At 42.7% G+C, this 15,818-nt stretch overlaps 1 protein-coding gene across 3 annotated transcripts in view; it reads left to right on the top strand.

The window, feature by feature from the left end:
* Window positions 1-4,668: 4,668 nt before the first annotated feature.
* Window positions 4,669-15,818, top strand: part of COL21A1 (collagen type XXI alpha 1 chain) — a 198,342-nt gene continuing 187,192 nt past the window's right edge. For 2 of the 3 annotated variants that reach the window (XM_074947848.1, XM_074947850.1), the window contains exon 1: window positions 4,669-4,893. The gene's annotated coding sequence lies outside the window, so the exon portion shown is untranslated. Of the gene's footprint in view, window positions 4,938-15,818 lie in introns of all 3 variants that reach the window. The other variant, XM_074947849.1, reaches the window with a different exon arrangement.

The raw sequence follows: 15,818 nt of genomic DNA, 5'->3' as shown, positions 1-15,818 counted from the left end.
AACCAGGGAGACAGACATTTTAGACTTCATTCTGACCAACAGGGATGAATTGGTAGTGAATCTGAAGATGGAATGCAATTTGGGTGAAAGTGATCATGAAATGATAGATTTCATGATTCTAAGAATAGGAAGAAGTGAGAGCAGCAGAATAGGGACAATGGACTTCAAAAATGCAGTCTTTAACTCACTAAAAGAACTATTAGGTAAAGTCCTATTGGAAGAAAATCTAAGAAAAAAGGAAGTAAGGATAACTGGCAGTTTCTCAAGGAGACGATATTAAATGCAACTGCAAACTATCCTGATGCAAAGGAAAAATAGGAAGAATAGTAAGAGGCTAATAGGGCTCCATCAAGAGCTCCTTAATGACCTGCAAATCAAAAAGAAATCTTACAAAAATGGAAACTTGGACAAATTGCTAAGGAGTAGTACAAAATAATAGCACAAACATGTAGGGACTAACTTGGAAAGGCTCAGGTACAAAGTGAGTTACACCTAGTAAGGGATATAAAAGGTAATAAGAAGAGGTTCTAAAAATACATATGGAGCAAAAGAAAGACAAAAGAAAGTATAGGTCCTCTACTTAGGCAGGAAGGAGAGTTAATAACAGCTGACTTCAAGAAGACTGAATGATTAATGCCTATTTTGCTTCAATCTTCACTAAAAAGGCTAATTGTGACCAGATACTCAACACAATTGATATTAACAAATAGGGGGAAGGATCACAAACCAGACTAGGGATAGAACAGGTTAAAGAATACTTTGAAAAATTAGATGTATTAAAGTCATCAGGGACTGACGAAATTCATCCTAGGGTACTTAAGGAACCAGCTGAAACAAACTTGGAACCTTTAGTGATTATCTTTGACAACTCCTGGAGGACGAGTGAGGTCCCAGGGGACTGGAGAAGAGCAAACATAGTGCCTATCTTTAAAAAGGGGAACAAAGAGGTCCAAGTGAATTACAGACTAGTCAGATTAACTTCAATACCTGGAAAGATGTTGGAACAAATTATTAAACAATCAATCTGTAAGCACCTATAGAAAATAAAGTAATAAGGAATAGCCAGCATGGATTTGTCAAGAACAAATTATTACTAAGATGGCAATTTCCTTCAGTATCCTGAACAAACCTAACTGAATTAAATTAAACCTTATTGAATTAAATTTGAATATTTTCGAAGTTCATTGTATTAAAAATGCAAATATTTATGCATAATTGTGGGATTTTATGTAATGTTTAGAATCCTGGGAAATGTTATGAGCGTCAAAGCACGATTTGAAATAATGGGTTAAAATAAGAATGAACTTTTAAAGTTAAGTAGGTTTCCCAGAAAATCTCTAGGAGGAGGAATATGCAAGTACACCTATTTGGGTTGTAGAAGAACTCAGCCTTTTGAAGCTTCATCCTGAGGAGGACGCTTTTTGTCGGTTAATCACCTGTTCCGTGAAGATAGAATAGAACTTTTCCCCCCTCAAAAAAACTAACAGATTCATAAGTGTTCTTGTTCTGAGCTAACAGCTGTGATGAACTTGTAACCACTGAAAAGCCCATTGGTGGGGTTTGAAGGACTGTTCACCAACCAGAGACCTTGTTGGAGTCAGGGGGTGACCTCTGGTATGCTTATTAGCATGTGTGTAAGTTCTCTTATTGTTTTTAGTATGTTTTGTCTTTAATGGTTTTACCTTAAGAATAAGTGTGCTTGCTTAGAAAGAACTATGTGGTAACTTGACTACGGCAATTACACCATTTACCGTGTCTGAGGAGAAAAGTAAAGCAGTCCTGCATTTTCATTGTCTTTACTGGAGAATTCATTGTAGGCAGGGAACTATGCAGCCTGGAAATACCTCTGCCAAAGAGAAGCAAAAGCTTGGGAGCTGGAAACCTAACAGTGGGTGCCCTTGCTGGACCAAATTGGGGGATTGCAGGTTCAGTTGCCCTGGACTGTGACACAAATCATGTCAAACCAGCCTAATTGCCTTCTTTGATGGGATTACTGGCTTAATGGATGGGAAGAAGCCATAGACATGATATATCTTGACATTAGTAAGGTTTTAGACAAAGTCCCACTTATCATTCTCGTAAGCAAACTATGGAAATATGGTCTTGATGAAATTACTATAAGAAAAGGGGCACAACTGGTTGAAAGACCATTCTCAGTAGTTATTGTAAAGAGTAGTTATCAATGGTTCATTGTGAAACTGTGAGGATGTATCCAATGGGGATCCACATTCACTATCCACAACGAACATTTTCATTAATGACTTGGATAAGGGACTAGAGCGTAGGAGAATATGCTTATAAAATTTGTGGATGATAGCAAGCTGGGAGAGGTTGCAAGCACTTTGGAGGACAGGGTTAGAATTCAGAATGACCTTCACAAATTAGAGAATTGGTCTGAAATCAACAACAGGACATTCAATAAAGACAAGTGTAAAGTACTATACTTAGAAAGGAAGAATTAAATGTTCAACTACAAAATGGGGACTGACTAACTAGCTAGGCAGTAGTACTGCAGAAAGGGATCTGGGCATTATAGTGGATCACAAATTGAATGTGAGTCAACAATATGATGGAGTTGTGAACAAGGCTAATATTCTGGAGTGTATTAAGAGAAGTATTGCATGTAAAACGCAGGAGGTAACTGTCCAACTCTACTTGGTACTGGGAGGTCTCTGCTGGAGTACTGCATCCAATTCTGGGGGGCCATGCTTTAGGAAAGATGTGAACAAATTGGAGAGAGTCCAGAGGAGAGCAACAAAAATGAAAAAAGGTTTAGAAAACCTGACCTATGAGGAAAGATTAAAATAAACTGGGTGTTTTAATTGTGAGAAAAGAAGACTGCAGGGAGGGAGGGGGCAAGACGTGGTAATGGTCTTCAGGTATTTTAAGGACTGTTTGTGATAGAGAGGCCCATTTCTAGTTCACTACTCACATGTCAGACCTGACAAGAGCTGCTGACACAAAGACATCATTGGAAAACCAGTAACTCACAGATCATTAATATTCTTCCGTGAAGTATGCATGGGATGTATACAAAAAGTTATGAATTATGTGCTAGAATATGTGCTTGGACGCTTCTGGGCACATTGTTTTGGAAAAATTTGGGACTGGGAACGTGTTGCCAACTTGTTAACCCAGACTGGTAGAGACCAGGGAATGTGAGTGGTGTGTTGCTGGCAGGCTCCTGTAGTCAAAATTGCTGATTCAGGACTGCACAGCGCGCACACACGCTCAGAGTGTGACCTACATGATTGTCTGCTGGCGTCCAGGCTGAGAACCACAGCAGCAGAGCATTGTGAGGCACTAGGAATTACAGGGCAGGCAGTAACAGAACCCCTGTCTCGCTGGATAGCATCCCAGAATGTGACACTGTTATAAAGAGGATGGTAATCAATTGTTCTCCATGTCCACTGAAAGTAGGCCAAGCAATAATGGGCTGAATCTACAGCAAGGGAGATTTAGGTTAGATATTAGGAAACCTTCTAACTATAGGGTTAGTTGAGCTCTGGAATAGGGTTCCAAGGGAGGTTGTGGAATCTTCATCATTGGAAGTTTTCAGAACAGGTTGGACAAACATCTGTCAGGAATTAGGTTTACTTGGTCCTGCCTCAGTGCAAGGGGCTGGACATTAGAACTTTGGGAGGTGCCCGCCAGTCCTTCATTTTTATGATTATATTAATGCTGGGAGATCTGCAATGCTAGTTATGTATGACTGGCTCCTAACTTTCCTGAGCAGGTGGGGGGGGGGTCTATGGGTGCTTCTGAAAATCCCAAGCCCCCCAACGATGCCTTAAGGGTGCACACAGCACCCAGGGTCACCAGGGAACTTGGAGGAATCACCTGCCTTTAACTGCTCAGCTTTTGGGGCACACCTGCTTTTGAAACACTGGGCTAAATTCCCACTTCACCCTCCTCCATTCAACCCCCACCCGTCTTTCCCTTCCCACCTCCAGCTGCCCTTCCTGCGGGGAAACTGCCTCTCCCTGGTGGGTGCAAGCTGGAGACATGACAGGGTCGAGAGCACAGGGGCTTGCCAGACTCCCAGCTGGAGGTTCAGGCTCAGCTTCCTGGAAGGGGCAGCCGGGACTCCTGCCCCACGGTGCTCAGAGCAACCCTGAGGGGATGCGGTGTGGGCCACGTGCCGGGCGGCCGCTGGTCTTCTAAGCAGAGCCCACCGCGGTCGCAGCTGCCTCTCCCCTCCTGGGGCCAAGTCCATGCCCGGAGGGGGAGGGGCTTCTGGGGCCAGCTGGTGCCCTGGGAAGCGGCTCAGCCCGCGGCTGTTTGCGGTTCTGGCTGCAGCCCCGGCGGTGTCCCTGGTGGTTCGGGCTGGGGCGAGGGGCCGGGCCAGCCTGGCGAGCTGCAGCTCCGCTGGGCGGGCGTGGGAGGTCTGCAGTAGCTGATGGCGGGTCCGTAGAGCCGGCTCAGACGCTGCTTGATTTAGTACGCGGCACGCGCAGCCCCACGCGGCACCGCCGCTCAAAGCCCCAGGACGCATCCTCCCCCTCCAGCCCCACAGAGAGGGGGCTCTCGCCTCCCGGGCACTGCGGGAAGGGGGCGGAGCATGGGTCATAAGAACCGCCCCCCTCCCTACCTCTAACCAATCTCCTCTTTGGGCTGGGGGTGCACGGGGCGGGGGAGGGGAGCCCTTATCTCCTATGCTCCGCCCCTCGCCCTGGGGCCGACTAAAACAGTGTGTGGGCTGGCTGGAGAGGATGAGAGCCGCAGGACAGGCTGCTGCTGCTGCTGTATGAGACGGGCGGGGACGTGGGAGGCAGGCTCACGCTGAGAGCACTTTGGGTCAGGCTGCTCCGTTGCTGCCCATTGCCCCTCTTGGTAGGATCTGCCTGTCCGTGCTCCGCAAGCCCTGCCGTCTGCCTCTGCCGCGCAAACCAGGTACGCGCCCAGGCTGGCTCCAGCGGGCGAAAGCGATTTCGCAGGTAGTTCGCGAGGAGCTGCAGACGCTGTGTCACAGCCCCTGGATCTGCTTTCTGTTCGTGCCGTGCTCGCTACTCCATCCAGGCAGGGGCACAAGAGGCAGCGATCGCATGGGAAGGGAGCTGGCTGGGTACGGGCTCCGCGGGGGCCTCCGCTCTCAGACTGGGCACATGTTGAGGTGTTGGGAGAGGTAGGAAGCTGTCTCTTGTCGCCGCCTCCGTAGCTCCCACACCACATGGGGACCAGCCCTGCTGTCCTGGTTCAGTCAGTACGGAGGGAAGCAATTCTGAAACCAGTGGGCGTTTTGCTTGAATGATTAAGGACTGCAGGGACTTGGGTTATAAACTGATGACATGAACTGGGGTGATACTTGAAGCACAGGGAAGCAGAGACCGCCCTGTATATCTTTTAGTTACATTCTGAGGAGAGAGTAAGTGGGGGGGAGCTTGTCTTTGAGTGGCAAGTGCAGATTTCAGGACTGGCCTAAAATCTGTGACTAGTTACAGACTTTTTTAAAACATGCAGCCAGTTTTCCTCTACTGAAGAGGCTGCCTAGAGGGGTAGGGAGTGGAATAACCTTGGAAAAGTGCAAGTGTAAATCTTATATAATCTATGCATTTACCAAAACAGAAATGGGACTGGAATGTGTTACTGATGGATTTCTCACTAGCCACAAAAAGAAAAGGAGTACATGTGGCACCTTAGAGACTAACCAATTTATTTGAGCATAAGCTTTTGTGAGCTACAGCTCACTTCATCGGATGCATACTCTGAAATAATTCGGCTGTTACTCTGAAACCTGTCACTAGCCACAGGGTTTGCATGTGCACTGGGTTGTACAAGCATGACTTTCTGGCTCAGTTTATTTGAACAAGATGATACAATCGATATAGCATCATAACCTTTTAGTCTCCTAGTTCTTTTTTCTCCTGTTTATAGTTGAAAAACAAGCCACCTCTTTTGTGCAAATTTAAACCTGTTTGGTAGCTAGCTTCTTAGTACAGGAATACAGAAATTTCAATAATAAATAATCTAGTTACAGTATAATTAGCAATTCACATTCTCAAAGCACTGTGCAATGTATTTATAGCACAGGTTATTTTAGTTTTATAATTCTGCAAATCACTTGGTAAGACGATTCCTTTCTATGGGCCATCTCTAATGGTTATTATTATTTGTATGGTTATATATATTCAGTGTAAGAAAGGCTATCAAATTCTAGCCTTCAGTTACTTCATTTTTATGCCAGTTTCTGTGATGTGATTTCTCTTCTCTAAAATTATATATACAGTTACCAAAACTAGAACCATACCTATTGTAATGTGCTAGTACTGATACCAACCGTTCAAAGGAAATGTTTCTAAGGGCATGTCGACACTTACCATTTAAAGCAGAAAAAATCCCCTTTTTGCGCAAAAAATGTGGGAGCTTCTTCACTTGACAATGACTTTTTGTGGTGAAACTCAGAAGTTTCACTGCAAAAAGAAAACCACCTCTGTGAGAGGCATACATCTCTTGCCGGGGATGCTTTTGCGGTGATGTGCAAGTGAAGACACGTTCTACGTAAACATAAGAATTACTGTATTGGATCAGATCAGTAGTTTGTTCAGTCCAGTAATGTATCTCAAACAGTGGCAAATAGTGGATTCTTCAGAAGAAGGTGTAATAAAGCCTGCAATAAACAATTATAGAATAACATACAAATAAGGAAATTTTTTTCACCATGGCTGTAGGTAGAGAATAAGTCTTCTCTCTACAAACCAGTGATACATATATGTGATGCTTTAGAAGGGTTGGTTTCACAAAGCTGAAAACAGGTATGAGCCAAATCAGTTGGATAAAAGAAGTTAAACAGAAAAATGTGAATGATAATTGGGATTTGTTTAAGAACATTTTACCAGCCTCCAAAAAAGTTAAAATCCCTCAGTGGAGAAACAAGGGTGCACTGATTAAAAAAACAACTTGGTTACAGTGGAAGTGAAGGCATCTATACAAATAATTTTTATAATCTAGCTATAGATATAAACACATGGAAAAAACTCAATGTTGACAGTAATATAATATAAATGAGAAGCTAGGAATTGTAGAAAATTGCTAAGGGAAGCAAAACAACACAATGGGAAGAGTTAAGGACAGTAAGGAATTTTTAAAATATGTTAGGAACAAAAGGAATCCTAACAACGGTATTGGTCCATTACTAGATGGAAATGGTTGAATTGTCAATAACGCAGGAAAGATGGAAGTGTTCAATAAATATTTCTGTTCTATATTAGGGGGAAAAACAACCATTTCCATTCCAATAGTAACTTGGGAGGATGTTAAACAGTAGTTACTATTAGACATTTTAAAATTGACAGGTCTGGGTAACTTGCATCTAAGAGTTCTAAAAGAGCTGGACCATGAATATTGATTTCCTGTAACTCTAGGAACACGGGCAAGTTTCAGAAGACTGGAAGAAAGCTAATGTTATGCCAATATTTCAAAAGGGTAAACTGAACAACCTGGGTAAATATAGGTCTTTCCATCCTGTCCTGGGTAAATATAGGTCTGCACAAAATAATGGAATGGCTGATATGGGACTTGATTAATAAAGAATTAAAGGATGGTAATGTAATTAATGCCAATTAACATGGATTTATGGAAAATAAATCCTGTCAAACTAACTTGATTTTTTTTTTTTTTTTATGAGATTACAAATTTGGTTAACAAGGTAGGACTAGATGATCACAGTGGCCCCTTGTGGCCTATTAGTCTATGAATTTTCACTGAGCTGTCCACAGTGATGCCCAAGTGTTTTTCCTGAGCTGTTAATTTAGAACCCAGTTAATTTAGAGCCACTAAGGTATCTGAGTAGTTCAAAATACTCCTAAAGTTCGTTGCCTTGCATTTGGCCACATTGATTTTAATCTGCCATCATATTACCCACTCATCTAGTTTTAAGTTTTGCTGAAGCACCTCATAGTTTTAAACTGAAAGATTAATTAATTTTATGGATTAAGGATGACATTCCTTTGATTTGCATAAAGTTCCAGTGTTTGGGCTCTATGAGGGTGGAGTGCAGAGAAGCTGGGAGATGAAATCCACCACCTAGCCCAGGGCAGAGTTGCAGGGCAGCCTGATGTGCAGCCCAAACAGGGCTTAAGTGGTGTAGATGGACTTGCATGGCCATCTGCACCACAGATGAATGTTTCTCTTTGAGTCAGATGTGGTTGTAAGTAGACATTGCTACTCATCCGAAGTAAAACCTCATGTGAAAAAGATATTTAAGTAGATTACTGTGCTGAGACAGTAGCATGTTGATGTGTCAAATGGAAAGTCCAAGTTTTTGGAGTTTATTTGTAACCCTCGTCCATGACTTAGAGAATAAAATGAATCCTGGCTGACTTCTAAATGATACTGCGTAGAACTGGACTGGTTATAGCACTGAGCAATATACTGTGCAGAGCAAAATTGCATTGGCAGGGGCATGGACAAAATGACCTAATAGATGGAAAAGACCTCTAATTTCTATGATACTGGAGTACTGTGAGATGTACAAAGGAAACTTTTCTTCCATTAATCTGTATAGGCGTTGGCCTAAAGTAATACTGATTGGTTTAGTTTTCCAGGGTTGTTACAAGCAGATAGAAACCAGGGAGGTGAGGAGTGTTGATGATACTGAGTAGTGAAATGAATAGAAATAAAGCATTATAAAGCAAATAGATATCAACTTTCTAGTATTTTATGCAGTGTAAATCATTCCAATGAAGGATAAGATGATTCATCTCTTTCTCAATGTGTTATGCTGTAATGAAACAAGTTCTTAAATGGTAATGTAAAAAATTAAAAGCAACTCTAAGAAAAACATTTTGGCATTGGAGTCGACTGGCATGAAAACATAAATCCACTATAATTTACAACTGACATAGAATGCAAGGAAACTTGTTTTGAAGTTATATCTCTGGTCTCATGAAAAATAAAATTTTAACTCATATTAATGAGACTTATTTTAGAGAACTACCTTGAATTCATTATCCGTTCAAAGTAAACCCTTTTAAGCAAGCCTCACATTACTATCTAGAAAATTTATATTTCTGCATTACATCAGTATTTTGTTTGGTCAGAAAGTACTTTATACTTGAGTATAAAGTATCCTGAGTATCCCTGAGATTATTATTTGGTTGTGGCAGTGCCTGGAAGTCAGAGTCCCATTGCAGTAGACACTATAAACATAATAAAGGGATAGTCCTTGCTTTCCTTCACATGTTTTAATCTGGCTGTTTAATGTGTTGGAATGTCCCTAGATGTGTTTGTCTGAGGACAGGACATTCTCATTAGAGGGCCTGGGACTCTGAAATATAATACACGTTCCATGGGTGGCCAAAACCTAAGTTTATCAATTTTCAGAACATAATACGTGGGTTAATTGGAGGGGGAAAGTTGAATTGTTGGAGTGGGCAGAGTCCCAGTTTTTGTGGGTGGATTTTGCTTTAGTGTTGATATTTGGTAAATTTGTAATGTTTTGTATATGTTTTAAAGATTATTTACAATACCCAGATCACAGGCTAAGTACCTTTTATTAGTTGAAATAAATACATAAAATGTTTGGTTTGTATTTTCCAAACTATCTTTATATACTTCTTCTCTTCCTTTTGTATAACAAACCTTTAGAGTTGTGGTGATGATAAAACATGTTCTTTCTTGCTTGAGCACAGTTATACCCTACATCAACAATAGCTTAACAAAATTGAACTCCAGCTTGAGAATAAGCCAACATTTTTTAAAGCATACCTTTATGTATTTTCCAAAATGTTTATAACAATCTGTACTTTTCTTCATGAAACAGAGTTAATGGTTTCCAAAAATTTAATCTCCAGTGTCCACGATTGTAGCATTTTTGCTCTGTATTTTTCAAATGTATATATGAAAGTGGGTTGACAGAGAAGATAAATACTGTTTCTGTGGCAATTACTTGCAAAACACAGAATTATCAATTCGTTAGTGGACAGCTGATATGTCTTCATAACAACCAGACCAGAGTGCATAAGGTCTGTTCCTAGGTGGTGCTAAGCAACCACATTTCCTATTGACCTCAGTAGAAGTTGCAAAAGCTCAGCACCATAGGCGTAGTTAGACTTCTATATTTGGGGGGTGGCTCCAGTGAAGCCAACTGTGGGGGAAATTCTGTGCCTGTCCACAGGGGCGCCATTTCAGATTGGGCAGGGGGGTGCAACATTAATTGTGATTCAAGGGGCTACTTAGGCAACTGAAAACTCTAGTGTTTTTGCATATAACAACTTAGAAATATCTGACAGGAGTATTGTATCTAATTTCTATATCAAGAAAGAAAATTAAATAAATAATAGCTCTAATACAAGACATGTCAGAACATCTTGTTCTTGTATTAACATCTTGTGACAAGTCACTTGTGGGACACTGGTTGGGTTTAAAATTGTAATGTATATTCTTACTCAGATACTCTTGAATTCATCTTTCTTAAACATGGGAGACCAGATGAGGTTTCATGAGTGCCTCACCTGATACATCCTAGGACTGCATTAGCCTGTTTCACAGCTGCATCACATTGAAGGCTCACAGTCATTCTGTGATCAAACAATACACCCAGGTCTTTCTCCTTCATTTTCACTTGCAACTGATATGTCCCCAACTTATAGCAAAACTTCTTGTTAGTCCCTAAATGCATGACCTTGCACTTTGTACTAATTAAATATCATCCAATTTCTATTACTCCAGTTTACAAGGTCATCCAGATCATCTTGTCTGGTATTCCAGTCCCCAATATTGGCAATACCTCCCAACTTTGTGTCATCTGCAAATTTTATTAGCACACTCCATTTTTTTGTGTGCCAAGGTCAGTAATAAAAATGTTAAATAACATTGGTCCCAAGACTGATCCCTGAGAAACTCCACTAGTAACCTCCCTGTAGCCTGATAGTTCACCTTTCAGTATGACCTGTTGTCGTCTTCCTTTAACCAGTTCCTTATCCACCTTTCAGTTCTCATATTAATCCCCATCTTCTCCAATTTAACTAATAATTTCTCATGTGGAACTGTGTCAAATGCCTTACTGAAATCTACTGCATTTCCTCTGTCTAAAAAAATCAGTTATCTTCTCAAAGAAAGCTATTAGTAACTTTGTTACCACCTCTTGAATACAACAATTGAAACAATTGTAGAAAAATCTACTATTACTTTCTATAATTTAGGCTACTTACTTTTTGAAAAAAGAAAAGGCGTACTTGTGGCACCTTAGAGACTAACAAATTTATTTGAGCATAAGCTTTCGTGAGCTACAGCATCCGATGAAGTGAGCTATAGCTCATGAAAGCTTATGCTCAAATAAATTTGTTAGTCTCTAAGGTGCCACAAGTACGCCTTTTCTTTTTGCAGATACAGACTAACATGGCTGCTACTTTGAAACCTGTCATTACTTTTTGAAGTTCACTAAGCTTGGAACAGATCATTTAACTTTAGGAAACATTGGAACAGCCATTTCTTATCTTAATCACCTGTTAATCACTCTGTTTATAAACAAAATTCTGACTCCCTGCCTCAGGGGCACAAGCTGGAAGCAGCATGTCTCCTCTGCAGAACTCATTGCATTGCACACTCACGCTGCCTGCCTGAGCCTTGCAATCTGGGGGGCAATGCTCTCCTATGCTCCACCCCTGTCCCCCAACTCCTCCCTTCTATGCTCAGTACTTCCTATGATTAATTTCCAAGTTCCATACAGTCTGCAATTTCTGATGAAGCGAGATTATGAAAAATAGACAGTAGGATTTGTTAAAATGTAAAATAGTCAGGACCAGCATTAAGTTTTGCATGTATAGCCCTCTGTCTAGTTGAACTGCACAGAAAAATTGCATACAGTTTTACCATACTAGGAAAGATGGCAGGGATCTTGACCACACGCTACCAGGATACCTCAGACAAGCCCTACAGGTGGCTAGTATAACAATGACACATGCACTTTGGATAAGATGCAGCAAGTGTTTGCTTTGTTTTAAACCAACCAATTTTTTAAAAAAAGTTTATATAAATGTTCAAATTACACAGCAAATCTAGCAACTTCTCTCGTAATTTTCTTTCCACACAGTCCTTTTATGCCAAATTCCCTGGAACCTTCTGGATCATTTTCCTGTAGCCTCTGGCCTGAACTCTAAGTGGAGCTGTTTGGATAATGGCAGCCCTCTTACTAATTACAACCACAGCTCAGCATGTTCCATCTTACTTGCACTTGAGAGAAGAACTGAAGAAATTTTCCCTTTTCCATCAGAAGTAGAGAAAACAGAGTTATAACTTCAGGAAAAATAGGGGAGAGACAGAAGAAAATAGAATTTAAAATATAAGCACATTGTAATATTTGAAATCAAAGAGTCATCATCTGTATGAAGAAAAGGAGTACTTGTGGCACCTTAGAGACTAACCAATTTATTTGAGCATAAGCTTTTGTGAGCTACAGCTTACTTCATCGGATGCAGACATCCGATGAAGTGAGCGGTAGCTCACGAAAGCTTATGCTCAAATAAACTGGTTAGTCTCTAAGGTGCCACAAGTACTCCTTTTCTTTTTGCGAATACAGACTAACACGGCTGTTACTCTGAAACCTATCATCTGTATGGTAACCCAAATAATAGGTGGGTAACCTGTACAACACCTGAATTAAACAAAGATAAAATAGAACTTAAGGGATGAAGGTTGGCAGAGTGGACAGAGCCCTGGGTTTGAACTTCAGAGAGATGGGTTTGTTTTCCAGCCCGGTTACCTACAGACTTTCAAATATTGCAAGAAAAAAGCTCTTCATGGCAAATACCATTTGCAGATGACAGAATTTAAACCCAAGACAGGAAAAGTGAAATCCATCTGCTATAGATCAACCAGAATTCCCATTTGTTCAGGCAATGGCTACAGGAGATAGATTTGGGTCCAGAGTTAGGCTTCTGATTTTTAAAATTTTGGCGTTAATCGCACTGAGATTGCTTGCTGACAGAATGTGATCAGAAAAAAGTAGGCTTCATTATTACACAACTACAAAATTGGGAATAATGGCTGGGTACTACTGAAAAGTGTTTGCAGGTTAGAGTGTATCACAAATTGCATATGAGTCAACAATATGCAATTGCAAAAAAGGCTAGTATCATTCTGGGGTGTATTAATAGGAGTGTTGTACATAAGACATGGGAGGTAATTGTCCCAATCTGCACCAGAGCCGGATTAACTTTTTGTGGGCCCGGCACCAAACATATTTGTGGGCCCCCCAGGGAATGATTGTAAAAGGGGCTGGGGGCAAAAGCACAGCTGGGCGGGAGCTAGGGTTGGTCCCTGGAGCAAGGGAGGGGCCAGGGGTAAACTGCAAGTGCAGCAGGGCTGGGGAGGGGGTAAACAGAATCTCCCCACCCCCTTGCCCACATAGAGCGGGTACATACCTGGTTCTAGCCCATTCTCTTTGTCTTTCTTAGCACTGAGCTGCCTCTCCTCCCGCAGCAGCAGGACAAGGTTCTCTTCCAGCCCTCTTGGGTGGGTGTTAGGAGTGGGAGGAGCGGAGGCTAATGTGGTTACTCTTATAACCGGACTTCTAGTTTCCAGTCAGCACTGCTAACTGGACACTCAGGTCCTGTTTTCTACTGGAGTTTCCAGTCTAAAAATGGATACCTGGCAACAGGGCTGCCAGAAAAGCCTGAGGGTGGGGGCAAGCAATCATTTTTAAAAGTGAGAGGGCTAAGCCTTAAGGGGAGGGCAGGGAAGCAAGGGGTGGGTGGGCAGGCTAGGGAGCGGAGAGGAGCTAGTGGGCAGGCCAAGTCTGCTGTACTGCCCAGGTAGGTTGGAGACTGTGCGGATCAGCTGACACAGTATCCCTAGCCCAGGTAACATGACAGCCTGTGGTGGATTTAGAGTTAGTGGGGCCCCCTGGCCCTGTGCTCACTTCATTTTTGGGGCCCCTCCTTGGGACCCAGCCAAGAAAAAGAACAGTCTCTCTTATCTCCTCCTGCCCCCATTTTTCATTTCTTTTTTTCTTCATCCTCCTATAAGTAATAGCAAGTAAATGAAAATAAAGTGAGGTACTTTGATTGTTCTTGTAGTCTAACTTATTTTTCCACAGACCACTTGAAAATCACGGAGGGTCTCAACAGACCACTTAATGATCTTTCCAAATATTGTAAAAAAAAAATTGGGGTGTGGGGTCTGGCCAGGAGCTAGGGTGAGGGAGGGGGCTCAGGGTTGGGGCAGGAGGTTGGGGTGTGGTGTGCTTACCTGGGGCAGCTCCTGTTTGGTGAGAGGGGTGCAGGTGGGAATGAGGGGGGGTGGATGCAGGAGCTCCCGTTTGGTGCTCTGGATGGGGGTGGGGATGTGTGCAAGAGTCAGGGCATGGGGTGGGGGGGCTGGGTATGTATGAGTCAGGGCAGGGGGCTAGGGAGGTGTGAGGGGGGGTGCATGGGCCAGGGCAGGGGCCTGGGTGTGTGTGTGGGGGGGTCAGGGCAGGGAGCTGGAGAGGTGTGTGTGGGAGGTGTAGAGGTCATGGCTGGGGATGTGAGGGGGTGCAGGGGTCAGGGTGGGCAGAGGGCTGGAGGTGTGGGTTGGGGTCATGGGGGTGCTTATGGCAGGGGGCTGGAGGGGGTATGCCCCAATTCCAGCCCCTTCCCAAAGGCCCTGCTCTCGCCTCTTCTGCTCCTCCCCGCCGGAGTGGTGAGTGCGCTGAGGCTCTGCTCTTCCCTCTCCCTCCTGCCGGCAAACAGCTGATTGGCGGCAGGGAGGGGGGAGGGGCGGAATGCAGCATGCTGGGGGAAGAGGCGGGGGAGGAGCTTGGCTGCTGGCAGAGCCTGCCCTGCTGCAGCAGAAGCCTGCAGCATCAAGCTTCTGTCCCCACAGGGGAGAGAGGGAGTGGAGAAGAGGGGGCCAGGCCCCCTTTGGTACTGCTCTGCACAGCACTGGTGAGGTCTTAGCTGGAGTACTATGTCCAATTCTGGGCGCCACACTTGATGAATGATGTGAAAAAATTGGAGAGAGTCCGGAGGAAAGCAACAAAAATGATAAAATGTTTAGAAACCCTGAGGTACAAGGAAAGGATTAAAAAAGGGTATGTTAGTCTTGAGAAAAGAAGACTTAGAGGGGACCTGGTAACAGTATTCAAATAAGTTAAATGCTGTTATAAAGAGGATGGTGATCAATTGTTCTCCATGTTCACTAAAGATAGGACAAGAAGTAAGGACAAGGGCTTAATTTTGAGCAAAGGAGATTTAGGTTAGATATTAAAAAAAATCTTTCTAATTATAAAGGCATTTAAGCACTGGATAGGGAGGCTGTGGCATCCCCATCACTGGGGGTTTTAAAGACAGGTTGGACAGATACCTGTCAGGGATGGTCTAGGTTTACATGGCTTTGCCTCCGTGCGACTTCTTTAGGTCCCTGCCAGCCCTACATTTCTATGATTCTTTGATTCAGAAAAAGAAAGGCATGTACTTCTGCACAAAGTGAAACAGGAGCTACTAATATATCACCTAATCTTTTTTTAAAAAAAAAAAGTCTTGAGGAACTAAGGTACTTGAAAACAGAACTGGAAGAGAGAAAGCGAGATATGCCAGAAGATACATTTGGAATTTGTATGAAAGAAGAATGGACAAAAAGTCATCCTGGAAGCCAAAGCGAAGAAGGTTGAAGATGCTGATACATAGCAAATCAAGAGACCAAGTAGCTGAAGAATAAAAAGAGTGCTTAAAAAGACTCAATAAGATACAGGAAACATTTGATGGATTTCCAGAAGAAAAAATAAAAGGTATGTGTGTAGAGACTGCGAGTGAAGTGCTCAACCTAACTGAAAGGGAGTTCCCCTTGACTTTCAATATGAGTTGGGCACCTAACTCATATTTGTGTCTCTTAAAATTCTC

Source organism: Natator depressus, chromosome 3, assembly GCF_965152275.1.
Source record: "Natator depressus isolate rNatDep1 chromosome 3, rNatDep2.hap1, whole genome shotgun sequence".
NCBI classification, from domain to species: Eukaryota; Metazoa; Chordata; order Testudines; family Cheloniidae; genus Natator; species Natator depressus.
Note: the sequence above shows the minus strand (reverse complement) of the source record. Positions and strands in the feature narration are given on the sequence as shown.